Consider the following 14,636-nt stretch of genomic DNA (forward strand, 5'->3'; position numbering starts at 1 on the left):
AGACCCAGCCTACCAGCCTATCATCATCCATCCCGGCTGCGCGACTGTGGCCCAGGGACTGAACCTTTCGAAACTTCTGTTTCCTTAGCTATAAAACCATGATCATAATGGCCTGTCTGTGTCTAGTGCATACTGTGTCCCAGCTGCTGTGTGTAAACTTCTGTATCAACTTGGCTGGGTGCCTACGTGGCTGGTTAAACCTTAGTGCTGGGTGTGTCTGTGAAGGTGTTTCTGGAAGAAGTGAGTATTTGAATTGGTCGGCTGAGGGAGGCAGACCCCAGCGTGGGCCAGCATTATCCAACTTGTCAAAGGTCAGAAGAGAACCAAAAAGCTTGAATTTGTTCTCTGACAGCCCGCGTTGGGCTGGGAATCCATCAGTCCTGGTCCTTACACCTTCAGACCTGGAATGACATCTACACGACTGGCTGTCTGGTTCTCAGGCCTTTGAACCGCACCACCTGCTTGCCTGCGTCTTAACTTCCATAATTGCATGAGCCAATACCTAATAACAAATTTCTTCATAGAGATATATATTTACATATATTTACATACCTACAGACTAAAAGTATGAGTTCCCCCAAAATTCATTTTTTCTTAAGATTTAATTTATTTATTTGGCAGACAGAGATCATAAGTAGGCAGAGAGGCAGGCAGAGAGAGAGGGGGAAGCAGGCTCCCTGCTGAGCAGAGAGCCCAATGCAGGACTCGATCCCAGGACCCTGAGATCATGACCTGAGCCAAAGGCAGAGGCTTAACCCACTGAGCCACCCAGGTGCTCCTCCCCCAAAATTTGTATGTTGACGCCTAACACCCCATGTGGTGGTGTTTGAAGGTGGGGTCTTTGGGAGGTGACTAGGTCCTGAGAGCGAAGCCCTCACAGGGTTAGTGCCCTAGAGAGCATCCCTCCCCTTCTGCCATGTGAAGACACAGCAAGAAAGTGCTGTGCGCCTCAGGGAGTGAGCTCCGACCAGACACAGAGGCTGCCAATGCCTTGCTCTCAGACTCCCAGCCTTCAGCACGGTGAGAAATAAATGGTGGTTCCTTTGAGCCCTCTGGTCTGTGGTCCTTTGGTATTATAACCCGAACACAGGCTAAGACATCTCTGTATTTCTTCTTCTTTTTTAAGATTTTATTTATTTATTTGACAGAAAGAGAGATCGTAAGTAGGGACAGAGGCAGGCAGAGAGAGAAGGGGAAGCAGGCTCCCCGCTGAGCAGAGAGCCCAATGCGGGTCTCGATCCCAGGACCCTGAGACCATGACTTGAGCCGAAGGCAGGGTCTCAACGCACTGAGACACCCAGGCACCCCTGGATTTCTTCTTACCGGTTCTGTCTGTCTGGACAAGTGGCTACGATACTGTGCTAAGTGTTTTACACGCAGTTGCTCATGTATCCCTCCCTCCAGCCTTCTGAGGTAGGACTAGCACCTGCGTTCTTCAGATGAGAAGCTGAAGGGCGGAGGTAAAGTAATTCACCTGAAGGAACACGGGCAAGGTCAGGAAGCCCCGCAGTCTGGGTGCTCTCCGCCCTCCAACCGCTGTACCTGCTGCCACCGGGCCATCCTGGCTTTGCCAGGGGAGACGCCGTGCTGAGCATTTTCCACAGGGAACAGGTACACCTCCAAGCCCTCCAGCCTTGTGGGGGAGCTTTTCCTGTAATAGCCAGATAAGACGGCTCCAACCTCCATTCCAGGAGCTGTGGGAAGGTGGAGCCTTTCCTGCTCTTTCTGAGGAAGTCCAAGGGGCTGTTGCTGTTTCTCGTCACCACTCACTCTGGGTCCCTGCTTCTGGATGAGTTCTCAGAGCCCCCCTCCCTTGCTGCCCTGCCTTCTGTGTCCGTCACCTTTTCTCAGGGGCTCCCCCCTCACCTGGCCACCATGACCACCATTCCCTCCTCATCTGTGCCCCCAGCCCCCACAGACATGCAGCGGCTGTGTGTGACAGACTCTCCTAACGGTGCAGGGTGACAGAAGGGGGACAATCCAGCCCGGGATGAAAAGCTGCCCACCTGGAACAAATGGTGATGACTCCATTCACATCTCTCACCCTCCTCTGGCCTCAGGCTCCGGCCTCCCGCCATGACACCCTGGGACACCCTCCCCCATCTCCCCCTCCTCCCCTCCCCCCATGTGGGGGCCCCTACCCCCTTGGCCTGCTGGTGGCAGGGTTGACATTTCTGGCTCTTGCGTACTCCACAAAACGGCTCCCTTGATTCTCAGCTGGGGTGGGGGGGAGGTCACCTTCCATATGAAGGGGTTTCCCTCCCCCTGCCCCCACTGAGACGCGGAAGCAACTGCTGACAATGTCTTGCTTCCTATAAATATGCTTGAGATGACTTCAATCCCTTCAATTACGGAGGAAGGTAAAAGCCTCATGTTCCCGGAGAGCAATTTCCTGGTGAGGTACCAACTCTGAGACGCCGGGCGGCTTCCTTCCCTCATCTGGGCCTCAGACTCCTCGTCTGTAGACGGGGGATAACAAGAACACTGGCCCCACGAGGTCGATCCCCGGTATGTTGCCAACTCAACAAATACTGGCTGTTCATTATATGACAGACGAGGAAACTGGGTTCTAGGCCCAGCTGTGTTATTAACTTGCTTCATGGGGGCGCCCGGGTGGCTCAGTGGGTTAAGCCTCTGCCTTCGGCTCTGGTCATGATCTCAGGGTCCTGGGATCGAACCCCGCATCAGGCTCTGCTTAGCGGGGAGCCTGCTTTCTCCTCTCTCTCTGCCTGCTTGTGATCTCTGTCTGTCAAATAAATAAATAAATAATCTAAAAAAAAAAAAAAAAACAAAAAACCAACTTGCTGCATGTTCTGAGCCTCAGTTTACCTGACTGGAGAAGGAGAAGGGGCTGCTGAAGTCTGTGCAGGCTTCCCTGCCCAGCAGGGAGCCGGAAGTGGAGCTTGATCCCTGGACCCTGGGATCTTGACCTGAGCTAAAGGCAGACACTTAACGACTGAGCCACCCAGGTAACCTGTTTTATTATTATCAGCCATTCCAGACCTGCTGTTCCCGTGAATGGCATCTTCGAGTCTTTACATTGGGCACCCTATGGAGCTTTTTGTCTGGCTGTTCCTCTGAGTCTTTATATGATAAAATTGATAAATGTGAGTAGTGTTTGGGACGCCCTGGGTGGCTCAAGCCATTGGGCGTCTGCCTTCGGCTGAGGTCATGAACCCAAGGTCGTGGGATCGAGCCCTGTGTAGGGCTCCCTGCTCAGCAGAGAGCCTGCTTCTCCCTCTGCCTGCCACTTCCCCCTGCTTGTGCGCACTCTCTTTCCCTGACAAACAGATAAATAAAATCTTTAAGCAAGCAAACAAACAAACAAACAAAAAACACATTGAAATACACACAGTGTATTTCTAAGTGCAGCAAGACATTCTAGCAAATTATCAAAGCAGGGGAAGGGGTGGTGGGGTTGTGCCTGACGTGGGGACGGTCATATGGAACAGAGAGAGCCCTTTCACTGGTGGGATCTGGTGCTACTACCAGATAGAAAGTGCCAGAAGTGTGGCACCTGGGTGGCTCAGTGGGTTAAAGCCTCTGCCTTCGGCTCAGGTCATGATCTCAGGGTCCTGGGATCAAGCCCCGCATTGGGGTCTCTGCTGAGCAGAGAAGCCATGCCTGCCTCTCTGCCTACTTGTGATCTCTGTCAAATAAATAAATAAAATCTTTAAAAAGAAAAAGTGCCAGAAGTGAATCGAATTGTTGGATACTCAGCAGGTATCCTCAGAGGGTTAGCTGGTGCCAAAACACCTCACAGACTCTGTTTGATGATGCTTATACATGGGCCCTGCAAAAGAAACATGTTCCAGGAAGCAAGGAGAGCACTGATCCGGCTGGGGAGGAGGCAGCGGTCACAGGAAGATATGATGAAGCCTGATGGTGGGTTCCTGAGGGATGTGGTGTTTTTCTTTCTTTCTTTCTTTCTTTCTTTCTTTCTTTCTTTCTTTCTTTCTTTCTTTCTTTCTTAGATTTTATTTATGTATTTGACAGAGAGAGAGAGACAGCAAGAGAGGGAACACAAGCAGGGGGAGTGGGAGAGGGAGAAGCAGGCTTCCCCGCCCAGCAAGGAGCCTGATGTGGAACTCGATCCCTGGACCCTGGGATCTTGTCCTGAGCTAAAGGCAGACGCTTAATGACTGAGCCACCCAGGTAACCCGTTTTATTATTATTATTATTATTATTATTTAGTTATTTTTTAAAGTAATCTCCACCCCCAACACGGGGCTTAAACTTACCACCCCAAGATCAAGGGTCATGGGCCCCACAGACTGAGTCCACCAGGCACCCTGCCTTGATACCATTCTTGAAAATTTTGTTTACTTGAAATATTTCACAATCATCTACTCGAAAAGCAAACAAACACACAGCAGGCTGGGATGCAGTGGAAAGAGCCTCGACTGTGTCTGGAGTCCTGGGGCCCCGGTGTCAGATACACCACGTGGGACCTGAGCCGGTCCCTGCCCTTCTCTGGGCCAGGAACCAATCTTACTTACTTGGATCCAAACATATACTGAATGTCTATTAGGTGCTTCTGTGTTCATACATCTGACCTCCCATGCAGACACTGAGTCCCTGGAAAGATGAGGGGCTGTCTCTCAACCCGGTCTTCTAGTGACCGGCACAGGCCCTAGTACCTAGTAGGTTTTCAGAAGGCAGGGAGAGAGTGGGGAGGGGAGGGAGGAAAAGAGGAAGAGAGAGAGAGGGAGGGAGGAACGGAGGAAGAGAGAGAGAGGGAGGAAGCAAAGAACAGAATGAATGAATGCCAGGCCATGTCTTAGAAAAGCTGGAATGTCTCTGCCCCCAAGGGTTTGGAGTCTGTGGTTGAGGTCCTGGTTAGGCATCCCGGAGTGTCCTCAGGACTAGAGGTGGTGATCCTCCTTGGTGGTGATCCTCCTGCCTCGTGCCTGGGTGGCTTGTGCTGGTGGCAAGTGGGGAAGACTGTGGGAGCAGGAGGAAAATCAGTTCACGGGGGACTAGGAGGCTTCTACCTCCTACTAAAGAGACCCTACCCAAGGCTGGTTTGAGCTCTGAGCTCTGACCCAATCACAAGAGCACCAGGAAAGACAGAAAAGTGGGAAACCTCTCCTAGGTTGGCCTGGGCTCAAGCCCTTACCAGGCATGAGCCAAGCCCTGAGCCCAGTGGGCCAGAGACCACTCCCCTTGCCTAGCCTAGCAGAGTTTAGCTCTCTATTGAGCTCCTTGGCAATTTTTGTTCTTGATGTCACTGCCAGCAGTTCAGTAAAAACAAGCCCTCCATTGGCAGAGAGGGCAGCTCTGTCAGGAGATCTGGGTTCAATTCCCACCGTTGTCTCCAGGAAGCTGAGTAGGCATGGGCACTTTACCTCGCCTCCCCGAGCCTCTTTGGCATAGTTCATGCTCAGGGCTGCTGTGAAGATCGAAACAGAGAATGTCTCATACCATATTCAAGGAATTCAAAAATAAACTTACAGATACAGTGGCAGCCACGTGGAGACCTTGCCAACCCTGTCCCCCCCCCCCCCTTCTGAGAGGGTGCCACCATCCCGATCTCCGATGATCAGTGTTCTTCCTGTTTATTCTGTTCCCACGCGTCGCCATATGGCATATCATCGCTTTGCATCTTTTCAAATGCTATATATATTACGGGATACTGAATGCATTATTCTGTAATTTGCTTTTTTTATTCAATGAAGCGCCTCTGAGATCTCTCCATGTGGATACATGCTGCTCTCGTTCCCAGCATTTTCACTCTTTAGTAACGCACTCTGCAAATAGCCCACAATTCATGCGCTCTCCTGTCATATGCATTCAGGTTGTTTCCAGTTATGTTTCATTTCGAGTGACACTGTAACAGATAATCTTGCACATGTGAAAAAATGAATTAAGCAGAGATGAGCGTTTCAGAGAGTTCACATGCATTAACCAGGGGTGCTCACCATTCATTTTGATGACAGTATTTTTTTTTTAAGATTTTATTTATTTATTTGACAGAAATCACAAGTAGGCAGAGAGGCAGGCAGAGAGAAAGAGAGAAAGGGAAGCAGGCTCCCTGCAGAGCAGAGAGCCAGATGTGGGGCTCAATCCCAGGACCCCGGGATCATGACCCGAGCAGAAGGCAGGGGCTTTAACCCACCGAGCCACCCAGGCACCCCTGATGACAGTATTTTCTGGACCCAAGTCAACGCAGACACCTTGACAGCAAGGCAGGTCATTTGAGGTCGGGACTCTCTAGAAGGCAAGAATAATCATTGCCCCCTTCTGTTCGATGCTTCCTGTATGCCAAGGCCTGTGCGAAGTGTTTTTTTGACTTAAATGCTCTCTAAAACCCTGTGAGGGAGCAACTGGTGTTACCCTGGCTGAGGAAATGGAGGTGCAGTGTTTAGGTCTCTTGGCCAAGGTCACACAGCGGTGGTGGAGCTTGAATTCAAACCGCGCCTGGGTCTGTCTGGCTCCACCACCCGTATTTTTACCAGAACAGAGAGGTCCCAGGTAGCATGTCCCAGAGCCGTGGGAGCATAAAGGCAAGAGGGACAGATCGCCACTGAGGGCCCAGGGAGGCCTTCCTGAAGATGGTGCCAACCCCAGCTGACCTGAAAAGACGGGGAGCACGGTGGTGGGCAGCGTGGGGGGCCTCTGGGAGAAGAGACATTTCAGGCCAAAGCACCAAGGTAGGCACTGCACCCCTTCCCTCACCACCCCTGACTCCCCCGCCTACCTTCTTAGTGTTTCTCTTACCCCGAGGCACCGTCCTCTGTCTGCTTTTCCCCCTTCTTCCTGATTCTCCTCTTCACCTTTTTCTCCTGAGTCATCCTTCTCTCTCTTCTCCCAGCCACCCATGGACTCAGCTATTCATCTAACATGAAATAAGCACCAAGACCGGGCCAGGGCTAGGGATGCGTCCCTAGCACTGGGGGTGACGGCATCCATCACACTCAGCTCTACTTCCATGACCAGCTCCTGAGAACTCTCTTCTCCCTCAAACACACCCAGAGACAAACACACCCTTCCACAAACCAGGAAACCTACTAGGAAAAACACACACACACACAAAACACAATAAAAAACCAAAAGCCAAAAGCCAAAAAAACAAAAAAACAAAAAACCCTCAGAAACACGATCATGGCTCTTGGGCACCGCCTGCTGGTAACTTGAGAGATTACAGCCTGGGCTGGAGAAACCCGGCTTGCCATGGTTCCCCTCACTTCCCTTCCGTAATTCTACCTTAGATGGGGCTCTTAAGGGTGGGCTTTTTATCAGAAATAGTTCATGGTCTAGCCTTTGCCCAGCCCAAGCCACAGACCAGAGTAAGAAGCAGTGAGAGGTGGTTATAAGCTGAACCTTTGTGTCTCCCCCAAATTCATCTGTTGAAATCCTGCCCTCCCAGTACGATGCTATCAGAAGGTGGAAAGCTCGTGAATGGGTTTGGTGCTCTCACAAGAGGGCACGTGGCAGCTTCCTGCCACGTGTGGATGCGAGAAGATGGCCCTCCGAAACCATGACCCTGGACCTGCTCTCACCTTGATCTTGGGCTTTCCAGCCTCCAGAACTCAGAAATAAATATTTGCTGTTGAAGCCACTGATTCTATGGTATTTTGTCCAATTAAGGCCCAGATGTTTAATAGGGAGGTAGTGTAACTCTCTAGCGTGTATGTGAATCACATACGTGTGTGCTCTGGTGTGTGTGTGTGTACATACTCTGAGCATGTGCTTGCACACGCCCGGCCCCAGGCATGGTGGAGCTGTGCATGTGGATAACCTAAACCCGTGCACACATCCCCTGTCTGGGGACACGAGCAGAAAGACCCACGAGTGGGCTTCTCCCCTGCGGATTGGGCAACTCTAGGCATCGGCTGGCAGAGTTCCCTGTGGGATCGGGCCCCAGTTGTCTGCCACCACACCTTGTCTAGGCTTCCTTCCCTTCCCTGTCTCACTTCCCGGCTTCCTGCACACGCTTCTCAGGATCCCCTCCCAAATCAACTAGCCGCACCCAGATCCTTGTCTCAGGGTCTGCTCCCAGGACAATGAAGGAGGCGGCCCCAGGGGGGAGGCCGGTTGAGGTTAGTAAAGAGCAAGGGTGTTTGTGTGTGTGTTTTAAGATTTTATTTATTCATTCGACACAGAGAGATCACAGGTAGGCAGAGGCAGGCAGAGAGAGAGGGGGGAAGCAGGCTCCCCACTGAGCAGGGAGCCTGATACAGGACTCAATCCCAGGACCCTGAGATCATGACCTGGGCTGAAGGCAGATGCTTAACCATCTGAGCCACCCAGGTGCCTCAGACGGCAAGGTTGTAAGAGCCTGGGTCCTCTGTGTCATCTCTGGGCCAGTGGTGAGTGGCCACCCACCACCCTTTCCGGTGAGGTGAGAAAAGCCCTACCTTTAAGTCACTTTGTTTAATTAATTAATTGATTTAGTTAGGGGAGAGAGAATCTTCAGCAGGCTGCACACCAGCAAAGAGCCTGATGTGGGGCTCGATCTCCCCACCCTGAGATCCTGACCTGAGCCAAAACCGAGAATCAGAAGCTTAACCGACTGCGCCACCCAGGTGCCTGTTGGGTCGCTCTGAATGGAGTCCTCTGTTACCTGTGGCTGAAAGCCTTCTAAGAAAATGTAGTCTTCAGGGGTGTATCCTATGTGAAGGGCGGCCGGCAGGCAGATGAGAACAAGCCAGAGCGGGTGCGGCCCTGCTGAGTGTGTGTGTGTGTGTGTGTGTGTACACGCACACAAGGTGGCTGTCTCTGCACACCGGAGGCACTGAGTGAGTATCTGCCCTGGGCAAGCCCCGTGTAGCGTCTGTGTATCTGGGACACCGAAGTGGGTCACCTGGCATATTTGTGCTTGTCCCGCGTGGTTCTCCCGTGAGTCGCAGGCTCCATCTTTCTTGAGCACTTCCCATGTCCTTGGCCATCTGCTTCTCCGTGGCCCCCATCCTGGTTCCCCGGGCCCCTGTAGAATCCCAGCTAGTCTCTCAGAAGGTTTCCTGGTACTTCTTTAGACTCTTTTCCACTCAACAAGACCTAGAGTTTGCAAACAAACACTGGATTATGCTGCTCTCTTGTTGAGAACCCTTCCAAGGCCCCTGTTGCTCTGAGGTGCCTGCCCTACAGAGGCCTCCAGTTCCATCCCTCCCCTTCTCTTCCAGCCTTGGCTTTATTTCTCAGTGTTGAGGTTGAACAGGGGGGAATGGGGAGATCTGCTCCCACGGGATGGATTTCCCCAGTACCTGTGATGGCTGGTTTCCAGCTGGGTTCAGCCAGCGGAGGGCACTAGTGGGAGACAGGTGGGCTGGAGAAGGAGAGAAGTCAGGGTCTCCCTATACCTCCTCCATGGCTTATGCTAGACAGGCCTGGGCTGGGGCCAGCTTTAGCTGGGCGGCTCTGACTCCTGCACTCCTGCTAACAAGCATCCCCGTCCTCTATTCCTCCATCCTAAGAGTAGCTTGGCTAATCTCTGGGATTCTCCACCTTCCCTGTTGGCTTCTCTGCACTGCCCTCCCCTGGGTAACCAATTCCGCCAGTGAAATTGAGATTTCTGTTTTCTGGCTTGATACTGACAGACACTGACAGCCTCTGACTTCCGGCCTGGGGAGGAAGCCAGCTGCCTGTGTAGGGTGGAGCCACCGGAAGGAACCCCAGCCTTGCTGTAACCTCCCTGAGCTCCCCCTGCCTCTGGACTCAAAGTCAAGTCCCGTAAAGAATACATTTCCTAAGTGTTTACCTTGGACAGAGCTTCTTGCTGCTCACGTCTGAAGGCGTTTGCGGCATTTGGTGCCAGGCACCTATAGCTACCCCCCAAACCCATTCCTTCTCTTTTTTTTTTTTTTTTTTTTAATGATAACAGATGTTTTTCTTGTGCACAGGGCATTTCCAGGCTCCTGGGTAGTCAGGGGAGGTCAAGTGCTGATTTCTGACCTTGGTCAGAAGAGATGTATGCAAATTCCAGGTTGGGTGCTTGAAGAGAAAAGTGCAGCCTTTCCCTTCCCTTTCTGTATCTGGAATGTGGGTGGGGTGCAGGAGCCCCACGCGTGAGTCTCCTCATGGGGCTGTTCCAGCAATAGAAACATATCCTCCGAGTTTCAGGTGCTGGAAGCCTGAAATCGAAATGTCAGTGGGGTTGGTTCCTTCTGAGACCGTGTTGGAAGGATCTGTTCCAGGGCCCTCTCCTTGGCTTGTAGATGGCCGTCTTCCCTCCGTGGCTGTCTGTCTCGGTGTCCAAATTTCCCTTTTATAAGGACAAGTCATGTCGGGGTAGGGCCCACCCAAATGACCTCATTTTAGCTAATTGCATCGGCAAAGACCTTATGTCCAAATAAGGTCACATTCTGAGGTACTGGGGGTTAGGACTTGAACATGGGAATCTGGGGGAGACACAAGTGGACCCATAACGAATGCCTGGAGAATGAACACACGCTCCAGGCACCTCGAGCTGGAAAGAGCAAATGGCTTCACTGAGCAAAGCTGCCATGTGAACTTGGACTTTGCATTTAGAGGGGAGGACGATTCTAGCTTAATTTATGCACTGCTATTTGGGGTCTCTATCACATTCAACCAAACCAAGGTCTGGGAAGGAACAGAGGTCAAGCCCAGGGGGTAATAGAGGAACATTTAATCACAGTGCCGGCAGCATTGGAGAAACTAGTAAGAGACGGTGAAGCTCCCCAAGGTTGGCAACAATGGGGGGCTGATACCAGGCCTGGGCTTGAGGGGCAGAGGGAGGAGGTGGTTCTTGGAGCCTAGAGGTAGGAGCCCCTCGAAACGGAGGCATCCTGCTGGGAGCCAAGGCGTTTGGTGGAGGAGTGCGGCCACTGCAAACCTGAGACCCTGCAGAAAGGGAGCTAACAGGGGCGCCTGGCTGGCTCAGTGGGTTAAGCCTCTGCTCAGGGCATGCATGATCTCAGAGCCCTGAAATCAAGCCCCACATCGGGCTCTGCTCAGCAGGGAGCCTGCTTCCCTTCCTCTCTCACTGCCTGCCTCTCTGCCTACTTGTGATCTCAGTCTGTCAAATAAATAAATAAAATATTTTAAAAAAAAGAAGAAGAAGAAGAAAGAAAGAAAAAAAGGGGGCTAGCAAACAGACAGCCCAACTGCTCTCTCTTCCTGTCTTTTGGTCTCTGCTGGCGGCTTCCCGTGACTGAACCAAGCCCAGAGGACAAATGAGTCTGCTGATCCCATCATCCATCAGGCAGCCAGTGGGGCAGGGTGGGGCTAGGCGGAGAGCGGATGGAGAGGATCCAGCGGACTGGGACTGACTCTGAATTCCTGCAGCCACGCTTCCCCTGGCTGATGGTGAATTCCTGCAGCCACGCTATCCCTGGCTGGTGGTAACCTGTCATCTTTGCAGAAGGATTGCTGGGGACTGGGACCGTGCCTGGAGTCCGGGATGTGCTCCACAGATACTTGTTGCTTGTATATGTGCCGCAGGGCAGGGGAGGGAGGGAGCTTCACACCTCGTCTCCCCTGCCAGGGGTTCTCCTACCCCACCCCTGCTCTGCCCCAGGAAGGCATGGCACTGGCTGTGGGAAGAAGGCTGTCCCTGCTCCCCACCCCTTACCAAGGCAATTGCCGAGCCATCTTCTCGGGTCCCAGCTGAGGCAGTGGCTTCCCTGGGGTGAGAGACACCTATATGCCATTCCTTCCCTGGGTCCCCTCAGGGGTGGCTTCTTGGCGCTGTTGCCGTGGGGCACCTGCCTGATCCTGGTTGTGCTGTCCCATCTTAGAGGGATGGGGCTGGTCACTGGGGAACTACAAGGTGATAAGGCACCAGAGTCTGGACTTCTTATGTGTGATTAACAGTTAACACTAGTACCTTAAAGGCTCTGAAAAGTCCTGCAGGAAAGAATCATTTGAACTATGTTTGATCTCCTATTTTCTGATCCCGTCTGATCTTTAATTCTTTGCTGTATGCCCACTGGGTTCTGTTCTGAGAGCTGAACCCGTAGTGGTAAACAAAGCAGACGAAAGCCCCTGCTTCATGGGGCTCCATTCTCGTGGACCCAATTGTCGTGGGATAGCTATTAATATCCTCTAGACTGCCGAGCATCAGAACCACCATCTGAGCCCTGCTGCGGAGCATTTCTGGGACACACAGAGCCAATGGCCTCCAGCTGTGCTCTTCACGAATGTCAAGGTCAACTGCACTTTCAGGGTAGAATGAGTCAGGCATTCGAAGAGTCCTTTTGCTTCATTCATTCATTCTTTACCTCTTTTAAGGTAATGTGCATGTTATTGAGTACCTACTATGTGCCAGGCCCCTTCTAGGACTTCAAAGATGAGTAAGAGAACTTCATGTTCTCCTCATGGAATTCCCCATTAGGTGGAGAAATAATGGAAACACCTTCCTCCTAAGAAAAAGTCTCCCCAGCTACACACCCTACCCTGACCTACTTCCCAACTCCAAATATTTTCCTACACGCCCAAGCGTTCACCTCCCATTCAGGATATGCTTGTGAAGGCCTAATCTAAGGAGATCTGGCCCTTCCCGGGGGTCAGGAGGAGGGTCATCTTTTGGGATTTCGTTCTGGCTGCTCCTAGACCAGAAGCCTCCAGGAGTCCAGCAGCCGCATAGCTGAGAGCGTCCCCAGGGCCCTGAAGGGGAGATGCCCTGATAAGGATTGTAGGGGGCTATGACCCATCTCCCTGGGGACCAAGCCGAGGGCTAGGGTGGTTGTCTGTCTGTTTGCAGGGCCGACTGAGGGGTTGGGAATTGCTCAAAGCCAGTTGGACAGAGGTTGGGCATTTATTGTGCGAAGCCTTGGGGGAGGTGGGCCTTCTCCGTTGGTGACCCTCTGCCAGGCCAAGCAGTGACCAACCAGAGGCTTTGAGCCAGGCCTTCCTGTTCTCTGGGTCTCAATGTCCCCATCTCCCAGAAAAAAAAAGAGAAGAAAATGGTCAGATCCCCTTGCAGGCTCAGTCTCAGACATTCTGTGGCTGAATCTGGGCATCTCCGAGCTGCCCCTCCCTGCTCCCCTGCCCACTCCTCTGCTTTCCCTTTTTCTTCTTCAGCTCAGGGTCTGGGGAATGGCTCTGAGCTTCAAAGCTGAGCAAACAAATATGTCCAGGCCCATAGGGAGCAGGGGGTAAGGGAGGCCACGGCTATTTTTATCCAGGTTTGAAGGATTTTCACAGCTGCTCCCGAAGCTCCCACACTCCTTCCAGGGGCCAGGCTGCTGGGCAGGGGGCACGCCCCTGAGAGAAAGCCTGCCCGGCTCCTGCCTGGCGTTCCAGCCCTGAGGAATCCACGCAGCCACTGAGTTTGCCCTCCTCCCCTGCTTCCAAAATGTAGGGGCCCCAAATGAAGGATCCACACAGAGTCAGGAATGCTAGCCGGAGGGAGTCTGGCATTTCTTAGAGCACAGGGCACTGGGGGGAATGTCAAGGATTACTCAGGAAAGTCTGGGGAGCCAGGTTGCCCTAATCAGCAAACATTTACTGAGCACCTACTAAGTGCTAGTCCTTGGCTGGGGGACTATTTCCAACAGCCTGTAAGGATGGGCTAAGTCTTTTCTGCAATTTTTTATATATATTTTTTATTTTTGAAGATTTATTGATTTATTTATTTGACAGACAGAGGTCACAAGTAGGCAGAGAGGCAGGCAGAGAGAGAGAGAGAGAGGGAAGCAGGCTCTCCACTGAGCAGAGAGCCCAATGTGGGGCTTGATTGCAGGACCTTGAGACCATGGCCCGAGGTGAAGGCAGAGGCTTAAGCCACTGAGCCACCCAGGCACCCTGCAATTTTTTTTTTTTAAAGATTGTATTTATTTATGAAGGAGAGAGTTAGAGAGAGCACACATAAGTGAGAATGAGTATGAGCAAGGGGGAGGGGTGGAGGGGAGAAGCAGACTCTCTGCTGAGCAGGGAGCTGGGCGCCAGGACCCCAAAACCCCAGGATCCCAGGATCATGACCTGAGCTGAAAGCAGACACTCAACTGATTGAGCCACTCAGGCGCCCTACATTTTTTTTTTTTTTTTTTTTTTAAAGAGAGAGAGAGAGCATGTGGGGAGGGGAGGGGTAGAGAGAGGGAAAGAGAGGAATCTCAAGCAGGCTCCATGTGCTCAGCACGGAGCCTGATGCAGTGTTCCATCTCACCATACTGAGATCATGACCTGAGCCGCCATCAAGAGTCTGACGCTTGGGGTGCCTGGATGGCCCAGTTGCTTAGGGGTCTGCCTTCTGCTCAGGTCGTGATCCCGGGTCCTGGGATAGGACCCCACCTCCAGCTCTCTGCTCAGCGGGGAGCCTGCTTCTCCCTCTCCCTCTGCCTGCCTCTCTGCCTGCTTGTGCTCTCTCTCTCTCTGACACACACAGAAATAAATAAAATCTTAAAAAAGAGTCCAATGCTTAACTAACCGAGCCACCCAGGTGCCCCTTGTCTGCAAATTAATGTGAATTAAGTTCACTGATTCACTGCCAGGCACTGTGCTGCATTCTTCATGGAGGTGATCCCAGACATGGCTCTAATCATGACTCTATTTCCAAAACATACCCCGATCCCACCCATGTCCTTCCATTTTCACTCCACCATCCCAGGCCCCACCTACTTTGTCCAGTGACCAAAATAGCTCCAGTTGGCCCCCCTCCGTCTGACCCCATAATCCTCCACAGTCAGCAGTGCCCAGAAAGAGATTTTCTTTGAAAGTGGAAACGAGATCCTAGG

At 52.2% G+C, this 14,636-nt stretch overlaps 1 long non-coding RNA gene across 1 annotated transcript; it reads right to left on the bottom strand.

Moving 5' to 3' along the window:
* Positions 1-1,326: 1,326 nt before the first annotated feature.
* Positions 1,327-9,287, bottom strand: LOC309841548. The gene is made up of 3 exons (XR_014299181.1): positions 9,207-9,287; positions 8,807-9,000; positions 1,327-1,651 (listed from the first exon to the last, which is right to left on the bottom strand). It is a non-coding gene; the product is annotated as an uncharacterized lncRNA (long non-coding RNA).
* Between the last annotated feature and the right edge of the window lie 5,349 nt (positions 9,288-14,636).

The sequence above is a fragment of the Mustela nivalis genome (assembly GCF_964662115.1).
Source record: "Mustela nivalis genome assembly, chromosome: 10".
NCBI lineage: Eukaryota > Metazoa > Chordata > Mammalia > Carnivora > Mustelidae > Mustela > Mustela nivalis.